This window comes from Protomyctophum bolini, assembly GCF_963924005.1.
Source record: "Protomyctophum bolini genome assembly, chromosome: 15".
Classification (NCBI taxonomy): Eukaryota; Metazoa; Chordata; class Actinopteri; order Myctophiformes; family Myctophidae; genus Protomyctophum; species Protomyctophum bolini.
This window is the reverse complement of record NC_137876.1, coordinates 14,253,334-14,263,055: the sequence shown is the minus strand read 5'-3', so window position 1 is coordinate 14,263,055 and position 9,722 is coordinate 14,253,334.

The window sequence follows — 9,722 nt, the reverse complement described above, 5'->3', positions numbered from 1 at the left end:
AAGAGGGAGGAGCCTCGGAAATATCTGCAGCGGTTGATCCGGGTAAATGGCGCGTTCGTTTGCATAGGAGGCGGGGAAAGGCACCCTGCGCCACGCCCAGCCTTAAAGGCCATTCATGGCAATAATAACTGAAAATATTTGAGCAATTATAAACGCCTTAAGACATCTAATGTTGCTCCAATGACTCAGGCTCAGATGTTGTTGATCACACGTTGAATGCGTTCGCTCAAGATAGATAGATATAGACAGATAGATTAATTGATTGATAGCCGTTGGGGGGGGGGGGCTAATTGCTCAAGATATAACAGTAGTAAATAATGCAACATCAGTGCTGTGTTGCCCACATAGGCTGAAGCCTGCTGCACATAGACATAACCCTTAACCTTATCAATAACTGTATAGTTAAAATCATATGAAACTGTCTAAATTGAGGTTCTTAAGATGTCCACTAATCTAAAAATAACTTCTCTCTTATTTCAGGAATTATTCATGAGTATTTCCTGAGTTGCATTTTATTGAAAGGTATGGCATTTCAAACCCAATTTTCGCCATTAAATGGCAATTGGATTTAAAAGGATTTAAAATGTAAATCTGTTTCTGTTGTAATTTGTGGATCTCCTTCCTAATTTGTATTACAAAGGGTAGGAATTGACACAACACAACATTAGCATATTTAATTGAACATAATATGACCTGGGATAATGTCACAAGGTGTGTTCCAGTGGTGGAAAAGGTACTAACATGTTTTACTTAAAGGACCACTTCACACATTTTTTTTCCAACTCGGTCTGTGTCTCATAGAAGGGCTGTGGTGTGGGCAGTTCAGAAACCCATCCGCCAGTGACATCATCAATGGGGAATCCAAGCTAATAGAAACTGCAGGCTTTATATTCCTGAAAAGTTGCGATAATGGAAGTCATCATTCTCACGATAATAAAAATCTAAATATATATATATATTTTTTTTCATTTTGTTTAAAAATATATCTGCCTAACGATGTCACTGGTGGACGGGTTTCTGAATTGCCCACAGCCTTCCTATGAGACACAGACTGAGTAGAAAGAAATTGTGGTATTTTATCATGAACATTAGTGAGGACCAATTATATGAAGATAAGCTGAAAAGTGGCGAAATGGTCCTTGAAGTAAAAGTATGAATTCTGCAATGTAGAAAAACTATGTTACAAGTAAAAGTGCAGAATTCAAAATGTATTCCGCACATTTGCGTAAAAGTGCAATAGTATTGGCATCAAAATGTACCAAAAGTAAAAAGTACTCATTGTACAGAATGTTCCATTTCACAATGTATTTTCATATGTATAAAAATCTTGATCTGAAAATAGCAGATCTACAACGCATTGTGAGCTTGTAGATCAGCTATTTTCAAATGATATAGGGCTGAAGTGGTTAATGTATGTTTTGTGAATAATCAAAATCTACAAAGTAACTAAAACTGAAGTTTTGAAAAATAAATGTAGTGGACAATAATTTTATCCAAGATGTAGCGGAGTAGAAGTAAATGTATTGTAAATTGTAAATACTCAAGTAAAGTAGGCTATACAAATATCTCAAAAGTGTACTTATAGTACAGTACTTTCTCGGATTGCAAAACGAGACATCTCTCTGAAGGCGAGATTGGAGGGATGTGTGCTATCGATGGGTTCCTCTCTGATTGGTGTGTTTTAACTAAGTTAGAAATGTTTTTTCATTAATCATTTATCATCATTATTGTATTGTTTGTGATATTATAAGGGATGTTTGGAGAGAGACGTTGATGCAGTGGGAACAGAAAACTGGCTCCCACACTGACCTTCATCCCTAATTTGTGCAAAGAAATCTATAAAAGAAATCTATAGCAGATGTATAAACTCACACAATGTGACGCTTTGTGAGCTTATATATCTGCTATTTTCATTATTCATCATACAATGAAGTATATAGGTCTTAAGTGGTTAAACATACAGTAGGTATATTGACCCAGGGAATAATTTAGTGGAGAGGTAAACTAATATAATGTCATAGTCTGGTGTGGAGTGAGTGAAGTCAGAATGTGTCATGCTCCGTGGTCTCATGATGGTTGGGGCGAGTTTGGGGGTAAAATTTCTCACAAGTCTCCCGACAAGACAAGGTCACTATGGTCGGATTATTATTGATCAGAGGCGTGCCCCCCCAATGGGGGGTGGACCCCCCCCCCAGCCCTGGCCGCATCCAGGCCACATTAATAACACTGATTAGCGATGGACATCTGTTGAGCCTGAGGTCAAACACACTTACAGCCTGCGGTGGTCAACCCTAAAAGCCTAAAAGTAGCGTCCCCTTATGTGAGATCTCCATTTACGAGGACAGAGTGTGGGATCTGGTCAGGTCTGGAGTGGTTTAACTCGGCCTGTCTAATTACATTCTAGTAATCTCATCAATCCAGCTATAATTTCACAGGAAGCTAATTCATGTTGGTGCAACAGTCGTGATTATTCTCCATATTCAATCTCCAGTCAACAGGTGAACTGTTTTTTATTTTAGACTATGTCAATTACTTTTACCCACTTTTTCCTCCCAATCTAGTTGGCAATTAATCTTTGCCACACATTTGTATTGCCACTTCTATTGTATTCCCTATAGTCTTCTATTGTACCCTCCTGGCTCCCCTGCCAGTGAGGAGCCCCAACCGAGAGGACGTAGTCGTAGCCCCTCTCAAGTTACAAATAGATTACCACTAGGAGTTTGCTGTGTATCACTTTTTTTGCGTATCTCATCACACTCTTAATTTCGGTAACTTCACATGGATAGTCACATGGACCACCCCACAATCTGCTACAATAAGGAAGCTTTCATCCCCATAAATAAGAGAGGAAACCTTTGCCCCCATAAAATTCAGATAAGGGGCGATCCTTCCCCCTGTGCTTTCACTTCCAAGAAATGGAAACGTTTTTAATTTTGGCATTCTATCTTCTATTTCAGTACTAGACTAATGTTTATCAGCATGAGGTCCGTTGTCCGCGGACCCCCAGGGGTCCTTGAGGCATTACGGGCCTGTAACTCTAAACTCTGAGAGTGTACAAATGGAACCAAATGGGTCCACATGGTTTAATTTGTACACACTCACAGTTAAATGAACACAGATTGTTTCCGTGTAGTTGGTGACCTATATCAAAATGCAGACTTATTTAAAAGGCTGAGAATCATTGGTGTGTAGAGCATTGGTTCTCAAAGTGGGGTACAGGGACCCCCAGGGGTCCTCTTGGGGAGGATCCAGCAATATTAGTTAATAAAGAATCACAAATATTTCAACCTTTTATATTTTGGCTATTCAAAAATAGGAGATATACAATGGATCTGCTAAAAAAAATCACAGAATCTTTGCTTCTGGGGGTCCCTGATACAACATATTTTCAGATGGGGGTCGCGGCCCAATATATATCAATTTGAGGGTCCTCAATCAAAAAGTTTGAGAACTACTAGTGTAGAGAGATGAAAGAGATGAAACCAAGGGCAGGGAGAGAGGAGAGACATATGAGTCAAGACGGAGGACAGGGGGTCGGATTCGAACCTGGGTCCTCCTCATGCTCGCTAAGAGCATATGGTCAGTGCATAAACTGGCTGAGACACCATGCAGGGCCCCCCCCCCTCTCCGCCTCCAAGGCATGGCAAGTTGGGAATGTTTTTTTTTCTCCCTCAGAGGCCTCATTGATGTTGTGACAATGCTTAATACTAAACAATGCATCTCCTCAACTCATCTCCAGCTTAACTTCGAGTAGCTGCCATTGTTGCCATGCTCATTGTTGGAGTAGCATAATGTGTGAGGAGGATGGGGGGGTACATTGATGTGGGGGAGGGGCAGGAGGATTCACCTTTCACCCTCGGGGTGTACTCATGCAGTACACATTAACACCCACTGGTAAGCCACCGGGGGAATAGCAGAGAGAGTACACTGGTGGAATTTGGAGGATTTTTGGCGCAATCCCTCTGGGATTGTCCTCAACACCAGAGGTCCCGCTGACTCCCCTTCCCCATAACCCTGATGACACTGGGACCCCTATAACCTCCGACCTATGACCCTTCTCCTCCCACCCTAATAGATTGGACCTGAAACAGATTGAAATGAGCCCTGTCACCCTACGCTTTGAGAAAAAAAGAGGAGGAAAAAAAACTGCCCTGTAAATGAGAATGAAAGACAAGAATAAACCCTATTGCTCCCCAGGGGATGGATAACGTCCTATTGTGACACACCCTCAGTGTGTAGGGACAGTGATGAGTTGTATGTAAACTTTCCTGCTGTGACATTTTGCATATTCATAGACACACGCTGTTGAACCTGCAGGGTTTCACTGATGATGACTCGTGGAAGAAAAGGGAGAAAAATGCATCATCTCAACCAAGAATAGTGGTGGTTGCATAATTGCATTGTTATTGATTGTGTCAAATGTATTTTGGTAGCCTGTAGTTGTGTTATTATTAAACATGGTAAATTGGGAAGATTCTACTACTTAAGCCCCCATACACATGTATCATCGTACGACAAATATCGAAAGTAACTGATTGAAAAACATTAGAGACATATCTGTCATCAGAAAGAAAGATAAAGAAAGAAGAACTCAGTCTTCATTTGTTTCTCAGTCTGAGAATCAAATGAAGGTTGAGCTGGGCTGCCACCTGGTGTTTTAAAGGTGTAAGCACATGTCAGGGAGCCGTCTGAGAAAAGTCTCAATACAACAAAGCAGTAAGATCAGTGCAGCTGAATATAAGGATGTCCTAATTAATATATAATGAGCACCTGTTCAGTGAAATAGTTTTTCAGTCATTGATGCAGCAATAATTTAATGTATTTATTAATTTATTTATTTTTATTTTGTATTATGATTTATTTATTTTTTACACCAGGAGATGGCAACATTGCACAACAAAGTCAAGTTTGGGAGGTCATTTAGAAAATAATTATCCATGTCAAATTGTAAATAATTCACATAAATTAGTTTATTTATTTAAGAAAGCAAAACGAATGGCCACTTTTTCAGATTTATTTTTGTTTGTGATTTTATGCCTACATTTCGGATAGGTCAGTAATAGAGACCAGGCAGTATAGCCTCCCCCAAAATCATTGGTTTATTCATAGCATTATGGGGTTAAGGCTAAGGGCATTGTGCAGGCCAAGTCTTCCTCCCTCATCTTCAGTGGTGGAGTATCTAAGTACATTTACTTGAGTACTGTACAGTCTGTACTTAAGTAATACATTTTGAGTGTCTCTACTTTACTTAAGTAGGCCCGGCCCTACCTGGGCCCTCATCAAACCCTGTACACTCAAGACCCCTCTGCCACCCTTAGATCTCCATATATGGAGCTGACCTGTTCTGACATTCTATATGTTGATCTGACCTCATCAAACCCTGTACACTCAAGACACGCTCCATATATGGCCAGTACATTATTCATTCCATATGTTGATCTGACCCCCCATGAAAGCGCCAGCGCTCGCCCAGAAGTCTGCTGTCACCCAGGCGCCCACCTGGTAGTAAAGAAATTATATTTTAATTTCGGGATGACAATTTTAACCAATCAGGAGAGCCCAAAAAGTTAATTTATCATAATTGTATAATGTTTCAGTTCCAATTATAAAATTGGTATTGCACCCTGAAAATTTAATTAAAATTTTGTTAAAGAGCTGAAGACACAGGAAAACCCCTGTTACTGTTACACTTCAAGGAATGAATATAGAGCTGTTTAACACTTATTCTAACCAAAAATATCACTTCAAGGATATGGTTTGAATCTAAAGGCAACAACTTCACAGACTTCAATTTCAAAAGCTTCAAATTTAGCTTTGTATAGAAGATGGAATGCGATTCCATAATTGCACGCTCAATCATTTACTGCGGGTGAATCTTTTTTTTTTTTCAAGTCATTCGCGTTTACACAGGAAATGTGGGACTTTATTGGACAACTTATGATTCCTCAGCTATGCTCATAAATGTGGGGCAACAAAAGATGTACAGTAGGCCTGTATATGATGGGTGAGATCCAATTAAGTACATACTGTATGTCCATGTGAGACAGAGGCATGTCTGCATGACCTCTGTGGCATGTACTGAGCTCTTTCTTTTGGTAGGAGGGAGGAGGGGTATAGATAAGGAAAGGCTGACGTAAAGAACAGGGGGTGTCTCCATGAGTGTCGAGTGGTAGCAGTATAGCCATTGCCAAAATACTGGTGACCTAAGGTCTTAGGACCTGAGGACCTGAGGCTGATTCTACTAATGCCTTCTAAATAAGTAGTCACATATAGTGCAGCTTTTTAGTAAGTAATTCCATTTTACTTTATACTCCACTACACCTCAAAATGATGCCTTGTGAGCTTGTAGTGTTTTTGACAAATTTTGATAACTTGTGAATTGGGACATATTGATTAGATTTACTTTTAATATTCAAGAATATTTTGATGCCAAAATACTTTTGTACTTTTAGTCATGTAAAATGTTGAATGCAGGACTTTCCATTGAGCTAATAGAGCTGGCCTGCTTGCTCAGGTTCTGTGACATGACCTTTGACACAATCTAAATATCTCGATAGAAGAGCAGGGAGACTAAATACAAGTTACAACCTCCCTAATTGTATAAGTTATCCAGTCTGTATGCTCTACCATACAGACTGGACAAAATTTAATTTTATTCATAAAACAAAAGTAGTTACATAGTGCCGCTTTAAGTAAATAAATAATCAGCATACTTGTGAGTACCAGTGAGGCCTCAGTGTCACACGTGGCCTAAATCAGCTGATGGAGGTGGGAGCCTAGGTCAGGTCAGATTGAGAGGGAGGGGCCCGCATGAGGGGGGCCCAGGAAGGGAAAGAAAGAGGAAATGGCCCTGTAACAGACTTTACTACAGCTGTGTCTGTATGATATGAGAGAGAGAGAGGAGTGTGTGTGTGTGTGTGTGTGTGTGTGTGTGTGTGTGTGTGTGTGTGTGTGTGTGTGTGTGTGTGTGTGTGTGTGTGTGTGTGTGTGTGTGTGTGTGTGTGTGTGTGTGTGTGTGTGTGTGTGTGTGTGTGTGTGTGTGCGTGTGTGTGTGTGTGTGTGTTGAGCTTCTTTTAGTTTTAACTGACACCTCGTGCCCTCGGGCATAATATTCATTATTTATGAATTGGAGAAGAAGTCATGATAAAGATCTCTAAATATTCATAATTAGGTTTGAGTTGACGGCACAATATTCGTGTGTATTACAAACACAGGTGGAGCAGTTGAGCAAATTAGAATGGCATGGACCTAAATGGATGATTTAACACACACACACACACACACACACACACACAGATTTAGTGGTAAGTTTGAATTCAACAGCACGCCGCTGCTTAGCAGTGCCAGTGAGTTAACTAATAAGCTGCAATGTGAGCCCTGGTTTTACACTGTCAGGTTGTAGAGGTGGTGTTTTGTTTTAGATGACCACTAAGTTCACACACACACACACACACACACACACACACACACACACACACACACACACACACACACACACACACACACACACACACACACACATGCACGCACGCACGCACACACGCATGCAGTAAAATGGTGAGTGTCAATCATCATATCATCATCATCATCATACTATCATCATCATCATCATCATACTATCATCATCACCATCATCATACTATCATCATCATCATCATCATCATACTATAATCACCAGTAAGACGCGCAAACGCGGGAAGCGAACGCAGCTGAGACCCTGCAGATCATGTCTGTCTGTCTGTCTGTCTGTCTGTGTGTCTGTCCCGCTGTTACTGTATATGTGGACCTGGCCCCTTTTGTGCCCATATATGGAGCTGAGTGGACCTGGCCCCTTTTGTGCCCATATATGGAGCTGAGTGATTGCTGATGCAACACACTCCATATTTGGATAGCGGGACAGACACACACACAAACACACACACAGACAGACAGACATGATCTGCTAGGTCTCATAGTAAGTGCTCACTGCGTTCGCAATCATCATCATCATACTATAATTCTAACAATGTCTGAATGTCAGAAACACTGCCTTATCTCATCATTGCCTGCACCAATCACTCCCACTTTTCACACAGGCATTGACCATAATAATATGGAGGTCTTAACGGAACCCTTTTTTCTATTTGACACATTAATGATTAATAATGAATTTATTAGTGAATTAACCTCGCACCCTCACACACCTCCGCCCCTTAGCGACACCTGCATCACAGGCCACCGTTCTCACCGTTACCCCACTGGCATGCTTCCTCTAGCTACCGCCGCAACACAACAAAAAGTGCCCTATACAATTTGGCGCCGCTGACTGTGTGTGTGTTGCATCCTTTGTTCGTCTTCTCCTGCTAAACTACACGGTTTGCACACATCTCACCATGCACAGCAGCGACAGCTAGCCTGTCCACACATCAACCACTACTTTGCATTCATATTCATGTCATATTTACAGTACTACGGCCTTCACAGTGACTGGGATATTTCCAACCCCTTCAATGTCCAAACTCGCTGATCTGCTCCACACCACCTCAGGCCCCTCCCCAACTCGCAGGCACATAACACTCTGGACTTTACAGTGCACAGTGGGAACTAAATGCCAGACACAGGAATTGTCAAGAATGTTCATCAAGTTGTCAGTAGGACCTTGTTATGATTTATGACCTTTATCCGCTTGACCCAGTGTGAATCAATCCTCTAATCATAATTGATATGTGATACGATGACCACACTTTATCAGAGAGACTGATGATGTCTGTGCACAATGATTGGAGATGCATGTTCTATTCCTATCCATTCTGTTCTTGTCCTATATCTTCTGGTCACATCATGTGTCCACTGCCCAATACTGTATATTCTTTCTTGATGTGTGTATTAAACTTCAGAACTTCAGAAGTTGTGTGATACTGCCTATTGTCATCATGTTCTCTGCGCACACGAGTCAGACTGAAACATCACTTACCACCCTTAGTTAGAGGGTTGAAAGTGGTTAAGGTCGGGCAGAAACCTCTTATCTCCATTTAAAAAAAGTAATGTCCTAGCCTACTCAATCATATACAACAGCGTCATACAAAAGCATAAAAAGTATCAGATTGCACAGTGCTTCGAGCTAGTCTATCTGCTACTTTTTTATTTTAATCCTGACAATTAACAGTTTTGGACACATGAGGTTTACACCCGACAGAGACGATATGTTGTAAAGAGAAACTGTGAGAACTTGTAGAGAAAGCAAACATATGTTTAAACTTTCACCCTCACTGTTATTTTCACTCTGGAGAGTCTAAAAAAAGAATCCACATGGGATCCCTTTTTGACACACACAGTGTCGATGGCGGGTTTTTCTGTTGATGATGTAATGAACACCTTTTTTTTTACTTGGTGGGTTAAGGTTCTGCTTTGACTGACACCTTTTCTTAAGCCTTAACCACTCCAAAGGGTCGAGACGGTTTTAGCGTTGTCCCTGCGGTGTGATATGTCTTGTTGCACGTTGACCCACGTTGACCCTAGTGATTCAACGCATGGAATTCAATGTCCCAAACCACACCAAAGGGTCGAGATGGTTTTAGCGTTCGAGCCTCACGTGACATTTTAATACTCTTGAGTTCTAAATGGAGTGTATGTTCTGGTCTATACTTGCAGATGATTTGCATTATGGAAGGAGGTTTATCACATCGCCATCCAACATGTACTTATGACAGCTGGAAGAACCTGCCATGGATAAATAATAAATA